The following is a 16,627-nucleotide window of genomic DNA, read 5'->3' as shown; positions in this document are numbered from 1 at the left end:
GATGAGGTTCTCCTCACTCGCCTCTGCATCGGGCACAGTCCCTTAACGCATGGTTTTTTACTCCGGCGGGAGGACCCCCCAATCTGCAGTGCTTGTGGCGTCCAGATTACCGTCCGCCACATTTTACTTGACTGTCCTTTATTCTCTGACCAGAGGGCGGTGGTTTCCTCGCCACCGGATTTGCCCTCTATTTTGCAAGACGACGCAACGACTGTGGTTAAGGTCTTACGGTTTTGTGTCCTGTCCAATTTGTTGCCTCGGATTTTAGGGAGAGGATTTTAATGTGCTACTGGGTGACTGGCTTACCCAGGCTTTAGGTAAGAGGTCCGCCAGTCATGGTTACCTACTTGTTTCACTTCGATTTGTGTTCTCTTTTCTTTGTGTAATTATTGTTTCTTCGGACTGTGTCTTGTGGATTCCACTGCTTTTTGCTTTCGTTTTCACGTGCGATTCGTCTTTTTCTTGCGTCATCTTCCGAAAATATGAACTCTAGTTCCCTTAGAATACCTTTAAATGCTTCGACGTCATTGCCTCCGCGACCTACTAATGATTGCTGGTATTTCAATGGTAGCTTCATCTCACATAATTTAATCAACTCTCCGTCACTGTATGGTACACCTAAGCATTGATTTTTATTTGCCATTAATTCGAAAAATTCACGGGACTCTTCTCTCCCGAATTTTCAAAATATGGGTTCTGTAATAATTCGTACTTCACTCTGTTCTGTGCTTCGCTGGACCAATATCGTGAGAGAAACTTCTCTCAGAAATCTTCGTACGATCGGCATGTCGCTCCAACATTCCGCATGGTTTCTGCGACTGTTCCTGACATGTGTGCACATATAAAGTCTAATTTGTGTGCTAGCGTCAAGTGTTCCGGTAATCCTACTCGGAATTGATCAATAAAAGTTCGTGGATGTAATGAGTTTCATTCTCGAAAGTGTTGAAATTTTCTGACTGTGAGGAAATGATCGTTGTCGTACTTCGTTATAGTTCCATATGAAATTCGCGATTCTTCGCCACTTTTGTTTGTGATCATTTCTCCCGTCGATCTTTCCGGTTGTGGTAGATCCATTGGATATTGTCCACTGTAACTTTCGCCTACCCTTGCGTAGTATCGTTGGAGTGGTACGCAATAATTTTCTTCCATCGGTTGTGAACGTGTAGCTGAATGCATTGCACTGTACTCTTCGCGACCTGGCTTTCCATTGTCAGATATTGGTTCGGTACCTTGTCTGGCTAACCTTGCTGCTTCATTGCACGATCCAAACTGTCTTGAAACATACATTTGTGGTTCCGCATGCGTTTGTGATGACGTTTGTTCATCAAGAATTTCGAAACGTGTTTGTTGCTGTGCGGGCTGTCTGATTTCACGTATGTTACTTTCCGCCTGTGATTGGAATCGCAAATGCGTAATATCTTCGTTAATTGCTTGTTTTTCCGGTGCTGTTACAGATACGGATGTGGTTGCAGACTCTGTGCTTGTTCGATCCTGTTCACTACGCTCTTCAATGGTTTGCAACAACTCTGTTCGCAATTTCTGAAATTGTTGCTTCGTTTGCGCTTCTATTTTGATTATGCGATTATCATATCTTTTCAGCGCTGCTTTTGTGATACGTTTGTGTAACACACTGTTTTGAACAACTTCACGCGCTGTACCTGCTGCTTGTCTAGTAATTTCGTTTATCTGTTTCTCTAGTTTCTTGACTTCTCCCTGGGTGTTGTTACGTAATGTTTTGATCTCGTCCTGAATGTCATTACGCAATGTTTGTACGCCCGCTTGTACCTTGTCAATGTCTGTTCTCAATTTATTGTGACCTGTTATTAAGTTTCCTATCACTTCTCGAGATTCTTTTGCCTCGTCTTCAATATGACTTAGGTGTAACTGAATTTTTTTGTTTTGTTCTTTAATCTCACGCATTTGTCTCGTGGTTTCTGCATTCTGAATTTTAATTTGGTTCGCTATGTCTTTATTTTGCCTTGTCATGGTTTCCGTAATATGTTGTAATAATTCTGCCAGATTGGTGGGTCATACCGCTTTTTCTTCCGACGTCCTACGCTCTGTGTTTTCGCCCAAGTGTTGGTTCGAAACAGATTGCATTGAACTGTGCCGTGACACGTTTCTGCTCGCATTCCTTGTACTCTGTGGTGACGGAGCTCTGATTACTTGTACTATGGGTTCTACGTATTCAAGACGCAGCTTAGAATGCTCATCGACTGTCTCTCTACTTTCCTGCTCCTCTGTCGTATGCTGACTTACGTTTTCTATGCCTTGACGTACATTATCCCCGTTATGGTGCGTTATATGTCCTATTTCTCGCGATACTGCATCGTCTGTTGTACTGTCCTCTATTCTCTGTTCATTTTCATGCTGGGTCTCTATCTCAATTCGGTCAAGGTCTCGATTTGCCAATGCTAATCTTTCCGAATCCCTTATTTTCTGTTTTAAAAGCAATTCACGCGCCCTACTTCGAGTCAACATGCGCTCATACGATCTCACGCGTTTCATAAACTTTTTGTTCACACGACTTGATTCTTATTATACCCAAGACTGACAATCCATTCACTTACTTGTTGGGTCAGAACCAACTTGTCAACGATGTATCCGCCACCTGTGCGCTTGCACTGAGGAGAAAACTTAATTCTAACAATTTTTAAAATTCATAGCTTGATTATGCTGTTGTCTCTGCTAGAATGTCTCACTATCTATCGCTGCAGCTACTATTTTCAACTTTAATGCCTTTCAAAAAAAATTTTTTTATTACGATAATTTTTTAACAGGATATGTTTCTGACCTAGTTAGGCATGTGGTCGCCCTTCAATCATGGTATTTTACCATCCTCGCAGGGTCGCCATTTTCTAACATTCTGTGCGGTGTCTGTTTGTTCTGTATCATTTCTCCCTACCACTTTCCCGCAACGATGCTCTGAGCGTGTTTTTTATGGAATTGCCTAGTTTGAACCTGGGACCTGTTGCTGGTAAGGAGACGCCAGACCACACATGACATGTAGAGTTCAGAAGAGTTCAGTGAGACTAGCGATGATATAACCAAATACTTAATGATTTCAGCGTCAGCTCCCCTGCACTCCCCGTAAAAGAATCTTAATACTAACTAAATTTAGTTGAAGGGGTTCAAGGCTATTCCCTGAATGGGTTTCCAAGTTCTACAATGGATTGAAGGATGACCTATGCCATATCACATCTATAATCTAGGTTTAAATTAAGTTTCACAAAAGAGAAAACTATCAAAATAGTCTACAGTGACCCTCAATTATCTTTAATGACTTTTCTAAGTTGTCATAAATTACAGTGGCTGATGTGGCTTCTCAGTAACTATATAACAGAAAAATCATCGCGTTTCAGATTTTTACTTCGAGTGGCAAATGTGAACACCATGAGCTTTAATTGACGATCGACACTAGTATTACGCAAAAAGGGGGTGTAACAGATGAGACTTCTGCAGTTCTGAGTGAAGTTTTATGCGCTGTTATGCAGCATCGCGTGCGTTCATTAACTTGTCGGTGTTCGTCAGGGGGCGGCAGGCAGCACAGCTCCGTTCACCTCGCCGTTTCGGAAGCAACTCTCTCCTAACTTCTCCTTACTACAATTTACCGAAGTTGGTTTAAAAAAACTATCTGGCTGTGTTTTCATCTGACCAATCAGGGTCTCAATGTTAACCTTAAGCTCCGCCTACAAAAATTCTGTCTATCCAATGAGAAACGTTATCCTTTTCGTGATGGGGCAATGTTTTTAAAGTTTCCAATGTAACAGAGACGCGAAAAAGTGTCACGCTAAAACTTGCAGCTGGTGTGGTCCTTTTAGTGTTATCGTAAGATCTATACTGTTCTTCTGGAGGGCTCTGTCATTTAACATGGGCTGGGGGGTGGTCCTGACGTAACAGAGCCGCGAAAACGTCTCACGGTAAAACTTGCGGCTGGGGTGGCCCTTTTAGTGTTATCGTAAGATCTATACTGTTCTTCTGGAGGGCTCTAGCTTTTAACATGGGCTGGGGGGTGGTCCTAGCGGTTAGCTGGCGACGTGAGTGTCTGTCCCTTATCGTAGGGCCTTCTAGCTTACTACGGTTCTGCTCTCGGCTTCTGTTCTCGTTCCTCCCCTCGGAACTGCGTCTGTCTCACGGTGGGAAGGTATGACATGCATTTAGGTATTCTTGTGTTAGTCTGTGGTATTCCATTTGCTCACTCGTTACTCGTATGACTTTGGTTAATTTAATGTCACGATTTATTCGGAGCTATGTGACATACTACTGGATTTGCTTATCATGTCAGGGTTTTTATGGAAGGTGTTGGATTTGCCTGACGCCTTACAGGTGTATTCCTTAAGCTTTTTTATGCTATTCTGAAAGCAGTGGGAGGGGCAATCCTGAAAACTATAATTGTGACTCCTATCTGAAGTAATGTTAGCTGTTTTACGGATATGCAAGAGACCAAATACTAAATACGCTTATACTCGAGTCTTCTTCATTTTTGTCACTATTTTATGTGAAAAGTATTATTATTGTTTTGTATATAGTCCATAGTTAATTAAGGTGATACTTTCGCAGTCTAATTTTGTAAACTTTGTTTTGTCTAATAAACATAATAATCGGTAGATATATTTTGTGTTTTAAGATGTACGGAATTAAATACTTAATACCATTCCTTGCATAAATTTATCGCACTTACCCAACATACCGGGTAAAATGACACAATACAATGACACAATAATTATCAGTTTCTTTCTAAAACGTGTTGCTAAGTATTTATGGTTTTTAGATATGTTGCAGCGAGCACATGCGGCTAATGCCACACGGAAAATGAATCCTCAAGGTATTATAGACTAAAGGTTCAATTGCTTTAGGTGCGCCAGATTCCCCCACTTTCTTCTACACGAGTTACTCCCGGAGAATTCATAGCGTTTCGGCGAAGCCAATGGCAGTATGGCGGTATGCCCTTCTGCAATAGACTTCTGGAACGCCATCACCATAGAATTTTGCCAGCTACCGAGTCCATGCCTCCTTCGGAGTCCTTGCTCAAGGAGAGAGCTCGCTTCCGCTTCCTTATGTTTATGGTGGGTGTAATTTGTATATTTTCCAGCGACTTCTCTCCGTTGCCTGCTGTTGATTGTGTCTGAAGCAGCTTGGCGCTGGCCTTCGCTTGGATTTCATTTTTCTTTATTGTGCTACACTTCCCCACTGTCATTTAATGTTATTTTAAAAGGTTAGGGACACGTGCTAAATTCTCTCCCGTGGGGACATTGGCTTGTGTTTAGGCAGATGTTTTTAAATTTTTTTTTAAATTTAAAAAAAAAATGAAGTGCAGACAGTTGGTTTGGTAATTTAATTTTAGGACCCTGAAGTCTGTGCAATTCGAAGTCCAATTTATCACTATATTAGTGTTTAGAAAATAGATCCTATTTATTTAGTGGCACTGACTTGTTTCTTGCGGGCAGTAAATTTTTTCTTTCCTCTTAGATACTACAACAAGCTCGAAGAAAAATAAGTGGAATATTTTTATTATTGTGCTTAAATAATGATTGCCTCTGTTGTATTATATTTAAAATATTCTAAAAACAATTCCAGGAGCACAACTGAAGTTCTTTAGAACATCTGATTGATCATTAAGTTAATAATTGGCCATTGGTATATCTTCGGTTGTGAATGCAGCTTGAAGGCTGCTTCTGCGTTTATTAAGGTTGTGGTGAATCTCGATCCTTGACTGGTAGCAATTTCAGCTTTAAGTGTGTATCTCGTTCGAAGTAATCTTAATATCTGTTATTGAATTTCTTTAAGAGCCAGGGCAAAGGCTTTGGTTTTATTTAACGTGTTCACTGCTTAAGAGATTTTTTATGTATATGTTGTACTGCATTGCCTAGTCTCTCTCGGCTTATTGTCGCCTGGAGGGCTGGGTCGCGATTTCTACGTCTGGAGTCTGCTGTATCGTCTGCTGGTGTGTGCCCTGACCTGAAATGGGGCCGCTCTATCACTTTACTGTAATTCTCAGGTTTATGTGATTCGGCACGACTTTCAGTGTATATTATTGATATTTGATATTTTGATGAACTGTATTTTTTTGTGAAGAAACACTTCTGATGTTTCAGATGTAATGCCTTTCTTAAGGAGAAACTTCAAGTTTAACACCTAATGTGCTCTTTTTTTAGTTGAGCCTTGTATTGTTGGTTAGTGGATTGTTTTAAAGAGTATTTGGTAACAAATGATGTTCAGTAGTTTTTCCCAGTCCTTCCTCTAGGACCTGCTGGTTGGTATCCTCCTCAGATTCAAGCTCTTGTTGACTGTGTCGTACTGCCTGCCTGGAACACAACATTGTCTGAAGTGAACCTTGGAATATTGGAAACCAGAAAGGAAAAGAATCGAAACGTTTGCGATATGGTGCTTTAGAAAACAAACAAACGCCATCCGAATAGCCTTGAAAGAACAGCAGTACCAACCAGCCACTGTGTCATCCTCAGCCCTTAGGCACCACCAATACAGATATAGTGGCAGATGGTCAGCACTTTGCTCTCTCACCCACTATCAGTTTTCATCAATGGTTTCGCTACTTCTCAACCAAGTAGCTCCTCAGTTGGTCTCACAAGGGTTGGGTGCACCCTGTTTGCTAAAAGCACTCGGCAGACCCGGGCAATGACCATCCAAGTGGTAGCAAAGTCGGTCAGCTATTAACTTTGATGATCTTACGAGAACAGGTGTTACCACTGCAGCAACGCTTTTGGTGATTCTGTAGAAAGATGTTGAAAATCATGTGTACTGATAAAGAAATGAATGAGGAGTTTCTCCCTAAAATCGACAAGGAAAAAGAAACTGTGTAATAAATTGGCAAAAAGAAGGGAGAGGGCAATACAAGATTTGTTAATACATCACGGATTCACTGCTGTGGTACTAGATGTCGCTTTAGGGGATGAAAACTGTGGGACAAGGTAGGTACTGGAATAGAGAAGGAGAAAAAAAAAACAAAGTAGCTGCCTCGGCTGTATCGTGTGTATCGCTGTTTCACTGTTTTTCCCGCACACATGAACCAAACAATGCTAGGGACTGCCACAGTGTGTTGGCCTCCCCTATATCGATAAATGGAAGACATCGCTACATCCGTCTGAAGAGGGTGATTAGTTGAGGATCATCGAGATAAGAAGCAGCAAGTGTGGACATAAGACCCCTCAGTCCATTTGTTTAAGGTTACTTTGTGTAAACGATAGCTGAACAAACGGAGCGGTGCCAAGCCGGCGAGTACAAGTGCGTCTTATTCTTCTCCGTCGCTAAAGGTACTGCCCCGCGCCGACCTCCGAGAGGAAACAAAAGCGTATCGCGGTAGGGAAGGCGAGGGGTCGGTCAAATGTAAATACAGGGGACTGGCGGGCTTTCTCCTCGTAGAGGGGACAGGAGGAGCTGAGACGGCGTTGGGGATTCAGAGAAGGCGCAAGACGCGTGCGGGCCTGGGTGACGAGCTGGACGTGTGGTCTTGACGATCAGTATCACACTTGCCTGTACCGACTCTGCGAGATGGTGTGCAACGATAATACCATCATTAATCCGTGGACGGAAGAACTTCGGCGATCTTTAACTCTGTAAGTACGGTCTCACAGACAGCTAGTGTTTATTGTTAGTCTGTCGCTAACGCATAATGTTAGGGTAGGAGGTTACAGTGTTGTTTAGTTGTTCTTTCCCGAAGCTGTCGTGGTTTCCTTTGTCAGTAGCCACTTGGATGTGACGTGGACTATACTACAAAGTATTACTGCTTGTTTCGTGCTGGCGCTACCTGAGACCGCACCTGTGACTTTGCGTTACGGATTCCGTAGCCAGATCTGCGTCTACTGTTCATGTCTAAAGGGCCACAACGTTGAGGAGACTGTCTTCAAATGGTTTGAGGGTAGGATGTTGGACGTAATTGGGTTGAATGCGTTTGTCCTTCACAATCCAGGTGAATCGCTTTTAATTTTTGCAGATGCTTGTAAACTCGTTGGTGACACCACAGATAAAAAGCGAGTCTACACGTATAACATACTCTTTGAACTTCTCGCGTCCTTCACCGTGTGTTTGGTGTAGCAGAACCAAGAGCAGAAGTCGTTGTTAGAACGACTGGAGAAACGCAAGACATGCTTCACCTATGACCCAAAAAAAGAAGAGAAAGACACCTTATATTTGTCATTGATGCAAGAAGCCAATCTGACTTGAAATCTCTTCAAAAATTCCCAGCCAGTGCAAAGAAAACCTCTGAGAAGGAAAGTAAACACCTAAAAAGTACTAGCGTAATTTTCATTTTTTTAATGTTTTGTGGAAGTTTTCTTACGTTTTTATCATTACATGTGTAATAAACAATAAAAATATGACAGAAAGCAAAATTTGGAGTGCAGGGTATTTGCGTTTTCATAGCATTAACGTTATCATGTAACATTATGTTCATTTTGAATAGTTTTGTTTAAATGCGTTAAAATTTATTTGAATACATATTTTTCTATGGTAATAATGAAACCTTTTACCTAAATTTTGAACTGCTCGAGTGAAACTGCTGAATGCAATTTTTATGTCTTTTTAAATATAGCGGTCATTCAGACCGCACCCGGGACAGCGTGTGACCAAAAACATGACGTGGGAAGCTACGCGTTAAAGGTGCAATGTTACCGATTACATACCTTCTTTAATCCAGTCCAAAGTTACTACTCATGTTCTACAGCAGTCGATGTCAGTATAAAGTCATGAATGTTTGGTTCAAATGGCTCTGAGCGCTATGGGACTTAACATCTGAGGTCATCAGTCCACTAGACTTAGAACTACTTAAACCTAACTAACCTAAGGACATCACATGAATGTTTGTAGGAAAATCAACGTTGTTGGTTGGAATAGTTGTTCATAGTGCATCTGCAGTAGAATGAGATCCAGTATACCGCGGAAAAACCGTCAAATGGCATCACATTTGATGTCAGTAGTACAGTATTTGAAGAGACGTCAACGATTCAGTTGGCGTAGGAGTCGGTATGAAGGAAGTAGTCTCTGTGTGGTGGTAATGTGTGTGTGTGTGTGTGTGCGTGTGTGTGTGTGTGTGTGTGTGTGTGTGTTCGTGCCTTTACTGCAGATAGGAAACACACACCATTGGTAACACTGCGTGTTGTGTAAGACCACGACTGTAACAATGCCACGTTGAAAACAGTTATCATGTAATGAAAAAAGCAGAACTCGCTGCGCATAAGGAAATGGGGTTCTCTAATCATCAAAACGTCAAGAAGTTGAACCATTCAAGTGCGGTGATTGATAAATTCTTAGGTTGGGCGCACGCTATGGACTGAACGGAAATATGAAAGTAGTAGGAAACTATCTGAGGCATCGCAACGGTTATTTTTGCGCAAATCAAGGCCCACAAACCGTTGTTCTTCACAATTTATTGCTGATTTACAGTTGCCAGTAACTGACAGACTTGTACGACAAAGTTCGTCACATTACATATATCTTAAGATCAAGAAACGACTTCAGAAATTTGCTCTAACACCCAGACATAAACAGGCTGGATTGGAGTTTGCTGATAAACGTATGAAATCGACTCCACAATGAGGTACAGTGATCTTCAGTGATGAGAAAAAGTTTAATTTATGTGGGCCGGATGGATTTCAATATTATTGGTATGATCTGAGAACAGAGCAGCACGTAAGAATCAGCATAAATTTACTTGGTGGGAATGTTATGATTTGGACAGCCTTCTGCGCTAAAGGTCACGCATTGTTGGGCTGAATAATGGAATGAACTTTAACATGTTAGACACAAAGTTCTGTCAATGTGATGACGTAACAATTTGTGGTGTAAATCACATCCCCTTTCAATGCAGGCTTGTTAGAGATGCTAGAGACAGAAATGCTTAGAATTCATGAGGATATCCGGAACGAAAGTATAATGTTTGAACAAGATAATGCATCCACGTATGTTTTTGCTAAATTAGTAGCGAACAACTTGTTTGGGTAAAACAGCCTTTAATTCGGTTCTTTGGTTCACATGGCTCTGAGCACTATGGGACTTAATGTCTGAGATCATCAGTCCCCTAGAACTTAGAACTACTTAAACCTAGCTACCCTAAGGACATCACACACATCCATGCCCGAGGCAGGGTTCGAACCTGCGACCGTAGCAGTCGCGCGGTTCCGGACTGAAGCGCCTAGAACCGCTTGTCCATCGCGGCCGGCTAATTCGGTTCTTTCCCTAATTTTAATGTTCATCGTTACCTCTACAAAACATGCCTTCTTCTGCTATAAATCTGTTTGTGTCATCACAGTTCCAAGAATTAGGCTAGTGCAAAGCGACAGGCATTAATTAAGTCTCGATCGCTCCTTAAAGCTGGCGTTGAAAGGGGATGTGATTTACACCATAAATTGTTACGCCATCACGTTGACAGAACTTTGTGTCTAATATGCTGATTCTATGTAAGTGGGTGGGGAAAGATTCACGATTGAGACGCATTCTGATCATGCACACTATTGTTTTCCGAGACTTTCTATACTTTGAAATCCGTAGCTTTCTTGATAAGAACGGCGATGAACTTGCATAGAATTTCCCTCTCGCTTTTGACTTTCATTCCATCCCTTCTGCCACCAGAAAAACACTTTCTTCCATGAAGTAATCTGTGTACTGGTATTTTACATACGTATGTCTTCGTCTCCTAATTGCATCTTTCGCTAGTCAACGTTCAAACATAGCAAATATTTTGGGCTCACCTTTCTTTCACTTAAGTTATTCAGGTCAAGCAGACGGACGCAATTAGATTACTTGCATCTAATTAGAAAGGAGCTGTTACCAATGTGATGCTTATCAAAGAGGGTTGACAGTGGCTGGGTATTGGATTCATTGCTATCTAACTGCACGAAGTGTTTTGACGTGACAGGGTTGAGTTGAGTTTTTTTTTTTTTTTTTTTTTTTTTGGTAGTACGTTTTGTTGGACAGTTTCGGCTGCAACTAGGCGAAGGGAAGATAGCCAGCCGTAGATGGCATAGAGGCCGCTTTAATAGTGTCTGTTCGGGGAACAAGGAACGGACGCAGACGCAGGTATATGGGGCGAGCCTGTCAGACTCGCTAACTGCTTTTACACAGACGGTAGCAATTTGACGGACATGGCCTGTACATCAGGCCACAACGTACTGTACTGCAGTACATTGTACCAGAAGTTTGGGGCAAGGTCTTTCACAAGTTTATTACTAGGACTCGCGACGGACGGGATCCCTGATAATGGAGCGCTGTCGAAGAGAGTGCAGTCAAAACTGTGTTCCCACCTACCTTCCTGCAAGATTCGTAGCTGTAAGGATCGCGAAAATATTTCACTTTGGAGGGTAAAATGGGCCATAACGCCCAACACATTGCCGTAGGGATAGCCACTGAAGTTTTTAGAAGTCACATAGGGTCCCACACCACGTGGTTTCTTGTGCGAGCAGAGAAAGAGCGTTTACATTGCGAATCCAACGGTGTCGTCAGAGGACTTGGCAAAAGGCGTTGTTCTCTTCCAAGTGAAGTGATAGAAATGGAGGAATGGAATTCGCCTGTCTTCTCTAGGAAGGCTGTATTGAGCGAGGAGAATCATGCAGTTGGCGTCAAGAAGTGCTGCCGCCTTTTTACTGACTATTTGAGTTTAGCGAAATTTCTCCATGTGGAACACTTTTTGGGATTGATAGTGAATAGAAACAAATTCGGGCTTTGATTGCGAGGCGAGTCCGATCGGATATTAGGGTGAGAGCCATGATTTGCATTAGATCGTAGATTCGGGTTTCATCTGGAGACACGATCACAGATGCTGGGAAGACCCACCATTCGAGTCGACACAGAAGCGCTCTGGTTGACTGTCTCATGTGCACGGTGAGAGTTTTGCAGGTCGGGCACATTAGGAACCATTCAGGTGAATTCTCAGCGTCTGCAGGATGCTCTTTCAAACAGCAGCAGTCGCTGTTCAGTTTATGCATATTGAGCTAGCTTGCAACAAGTAGTTCACAATCAGTGTTAAATATAGTAGATTCAGTCATTTTATTTTATTAAAGTGTGAGGGGTAGCGTAATTTGTTCCACCAATATCCCAAAGTTGTAAATGTTACACAGTTTCTAACATGTGTGAGACTGGTTCTGATCTATCTTCCTAGCACAGTTGCACAAGGATGCTCTGTAAGAGTTTTGGGAATTTGTATTGAACGTACGGCGTGCATGGTAGGAAGATACCATCTCACTCATGCAGAGTTCAGAAGAGTGTAGCAGTACTGACAGTGATGTAATCAGACAATGATCTCAATGTCGGTTCCATTATACTCCCTGTAAAGGAAACGTTATCGCTAACAGAAATTAGTGTACGGGTTTAGGCGTAACTATATGTTGGCAAAAATCAAAATCTTAGATTTTCGTTATTAAGATTTATTTTTATTCTAAGTATGACTTCGTAATCATAATTATAATATGTGCAGGATCATAAAATATTGATATTGGGTGTTCATAACTGTGATGCGAAGTTCCTACCTGATCTAAGGTTTGTAAGTAGGCTGTTTAGGTTTTTTTATTGGTAACGCCACCTCTGTATGAAAATCACTGGCTGTGCTGTGTGCAGTCTGTGGCTGCTTTGCGTTGTTGTAATACTCGCCATTGTAGTGTTAAGCAGCTGGCTGTGAACAGCGCGTAGCATTGCGCAGTTGGAGGTGAGCCGCCAGCAGTGGTGGATGTGGGGAGAGAGATGGCGGAGTTTTGTAATTTGTCGTGAACTGCTATATATATTATGACTTTTGATGATACTAAGGTAAATACATTGTTTGTTCTCTATTAATATCTTTCATTTGCTAACTATCGCTATCAGTAGTTAGTGGCTTCCGTAGTTTGAATCTTTTATTTAGCTGGCAGTAGTAGCGCTCGCTGTACTGCAGTAGTTCGAGTAATGAAGATTTTTGTGAGGTAAGTGATTTCTAAAAGGTATAGTTTATTGTTACTCAGGGCCATTCTTTTGCAGGAATTTTTGAAAGTCAGATTGCGTTGCGCTAAAAATATTGTATGTCAGTTTAAGCACAGTCTTGTATAAATTGTTCTAAGGGGACGTCGTTTCAGGTTCTTTAATACTAAGATGGTTGAAGACCATGTCTGCAGGTCAATAAAATGTAAACAACGTAAATACAGTTGGGTACAGAGACGCACAATTAAAGTAACCAAATAATGGATGGGGGTTGGTAAGGAGCAATCACAAAGAACTACACAATCAAAGCAATTTAATAACTTCGGACTATCAAGCTCTCTACAGAAGCTGATCAGTTACTTTCGTTAGTTCGGATATCTCGCGTTTCTGCTTCAATTAAGCCAAACAATCGTGAATATGTTCAATTACACGTCATGGTTGAAGGTACGAAAAAAGTAGGAGAAAAAGAGACGACCACAGTTCTGAGTGTCAATTGAATATCACTTGCTAGCTAAGTTAATTGGCGTGGTACACGCTATTTGGTTGGAATAGTGCATACGTCATTGCCCTCAAATCAATAGCAAGCGTTAACTGTCAGTGCTTGGTCAATTCTCCATACTAGGAGACTTCGCAGTTTAGCTCCTTACGAGTTAAGACGAGTCTGTGAACGAGTGTTCACATAATTACTTCGCAATCGTTTCAGTACTCTATTCAAAGAACCTTTAGACCGCTACAGACTTGATAATCGTAACAAATCAGCAGTAGCAACTCACATTAAAGATACAGTCCACCCTTTGAAAATCGAAGACAACCTCGAAATTTTACACAGAATAGGAAAAAGTAAAAGAATGGATATCATGGAAGAAATAGAAATTTTCATACATAATCCAAAACATGGAGATAAAATTCTTAATGACATAACCAAATTCAAAAACTCAAAGTTCTTCAATAGTCTTAAGCCAGTTCTAACTCAATAGGTTCACGATGTGTCAATGTAAATATGCGACTACAAATCTGTCAGTACCAAGAATATCGATACAAAACCTCGATAATCGATACTGACTCAAATGCTACAAGTTCTCCGTCTTGTACTAAGGGCGTAATGTTTTCATGCATGTCGAAACAATTTGTGCAGTGAATTACGTCTGTAAACAGTGACAAAGTGCAATAGTGTAATGTTACTCAACAATCTACATCTACATCTACATCTATACTCCGCCATTACACCAGTGATGCAAGTGTAGCTACAAGGCGATGAAATCGTAAGTGATCAACTGTCATATAAAAGCCTTTCACACGATTTTTGCAACACACAAGTGATGCAGAACTATCTGCATCCTATACGGGCTGTGATGTCATAAATAACCAACAACACGAAATAAATGGTTCAAATGGCTCTGAGCACTATGGGACTTAACATCTGCCATCAGTCCTCCAGAAATTAGAAATACTTTAACCTAACTAACCTAAGGACGTCACACACATTCATGCCCGAGGCAGGATTCGAACCTGCGACCGTAGTGATCGCTTGGTTCCAGACTGAAGCGCTTAGAACCGCTTGGCCACAACGGCCGGCAACAAGAAAAAACCAGCAGAAGACATCACTGACATCGACTTCTGGCCATCCACTGTGTAAGTAGGCTGTTTAGGTTTTCTTATTGGCAACTTTACGTAGCGCTCTGTATGAAAATCACTGGCTGTGCTGTGTGCAGTCTGTGGCTAGTTTGCATTGTTGTCTGCCATTGTAGTGTTGGGCAGCTGGATGTGAACAGCGCATAGTGTTGCGCAGTTGGAGGTGAGCCGCCAGCAGTGGTGGATGTGGGGAGAGAGATGGCGGAGTTTTGAAATTTGTAAGAGTGTATGTCATGAACTGCTATGTATATTATGACGTTTCGACACTATTAAGGTAAATACATTGTTTGTTCTCTATCAAAATCTTTCATTTGCTAACTATGCCTATCAGCAGTTAGTGCCTTCAGCAGTTTGAATCTTTTATTTAGCTGGCAGTAGTGGCGCTCGCTGAATTGCAGTAGTTCGAGTATCGAAGATTTTTGTGAGGTAAGTGATTTGTGAAACGTATAGGTTAATTGAGTCAGGGCCATTCCTTTGTAGGGATTTGTGAAAGTCAGATTGCGTTGCGCTAAAAATATTGTGTGTCACTTTAGTGAATGTTTGAGTACGTTCAGTTTTGCTCAGCTGTTTGAAAAGCAAATAATGTAAGAGGTTTATCAGCACAGTAATTCATAAATTTTTCTAAGGGGACGTTTCAACTGCCCCCCTCCCCAAATGCCACACCACCCATAGCAGTAACGAACAATGGACCAAAAGTTCTAGGTTAATCTAGTTTAAGACAATTTATTTTCAGGCAACATTTCTCTGCGTATATGTAAAGCCTAATGGTGAACAGAAAATGTTGGAAACGCGTTATATTACGTTAGATGAAACATAAAATACAAAAAAGTGACTGGTAGCAGAAATTACAAATAAATAATTATCCCATACAGTCATCGTTCACAAACGTAGCCGTTATGGGAGAAAGTAATGTGTATCGTAATTCGGACGTTTAATGGAGAAGTTACCATACAATTAAGAAAGCTATATCTAGTGTCGTAAAAGATATCGTAAATGTGTGATTATTTGAATAATAACCAAACAGGATACATTAATGAGAAGTGTCGCCTACCATCATTTTCAGGACTACAGATCTTGCCCTCTGCTGTACCTGGGCAACTGGCAGCCCACAGAAAGCTCAATTTCAGGTTCGAATTGACATCATAGCAGTCTCCACTGAAGTAGATTCCACGACTGACGAGCTGTCTTCTGTGCTGGGGAAAGAACGGTCAGAGACTCTTATTCAATCTCTCCAGATCTCTCCAGCTTCCAGAGCTGACTTCCAAAGGGACACCTAATTTGTAAAAATCATAGCGACCCCGACTTTTCATTGAAAAATTTTTCGCACAGTGTCTTACTTCCACGTAATTATCACAATAACTATGACCATTAAGGAAACGATGGATACATCATCATGAACCTGACATACTAAGTTACAGGTATCTGGAAAATGAATTTTTTTAATCTAATATTTTGTGTAAAATCGCTTAAGAAAGACTACAGGGCGTGATCCTCGATTGCGTCATCGCAGACCGGCCGAAAGGTGACAGACTGTGTCGGCCTCCCCTTCTGAACAGACAAATGAACTCGCCCAGTGCATAGGACCAAAACTGGTCACTGAACATCCGCCACCGTATCCTGTGCGGACTCTTTTAACTGCCAGCTTCAAGAAAAGGCAATACCAACGGCCAGATAGGTATCATAAAAATTATTAAGAAGTGACTTACAACGAATATTTGTGTCTTTATGACCATTTGTTTGACAGTGTGTGCAGTGCATGCATTGCATTCAAAGGACAATACTCCCTTGCTGTAAAATAGAAATTAGTTTATCTCTCGCGAGCTGGAAGCAAAATTTTCAGTCTTCCAGATGTTTTGTGCTATTGAAAGGGAAACCGCTGTACCGCGGCACGTACAGACAAGAATCCATTTGGATAATCGTTTGCACGTATAATGACGGAAGCGACGACTGTGTTAATGCTTCGTGGCACAAGCAAATCGGCGCGAAACAATGATTTGCATGGTGCGTATGTGAATGCTGGTTAATATCCTTAGTAATCCGCGCGCAAGACCGCCTGTGACGCAGTGAGTTTATAGCCCGGCTTAGGCACCTTTGTTCC

This window comes from Schistocerca serialis, chromosome 2 (genome assembly GCF_023864345.2).
Source record: "Schistocerca serialis cubense isolate TAMUIC-IGC-003099 chromosome 2, iqSchSeri2.2, whole genome shotgun sequence".
Lineage (NCBI taxonomy): Eukaryota > Metazoa > Arthropoda > Insecta > Orthoptera > Acrididae > Schistocerca > Schistocerca serialis.
The sequence above is the reverse complement of the archived record's forward strand: the minus strand, read 5'-3'. Positions refer to the sequence as shown.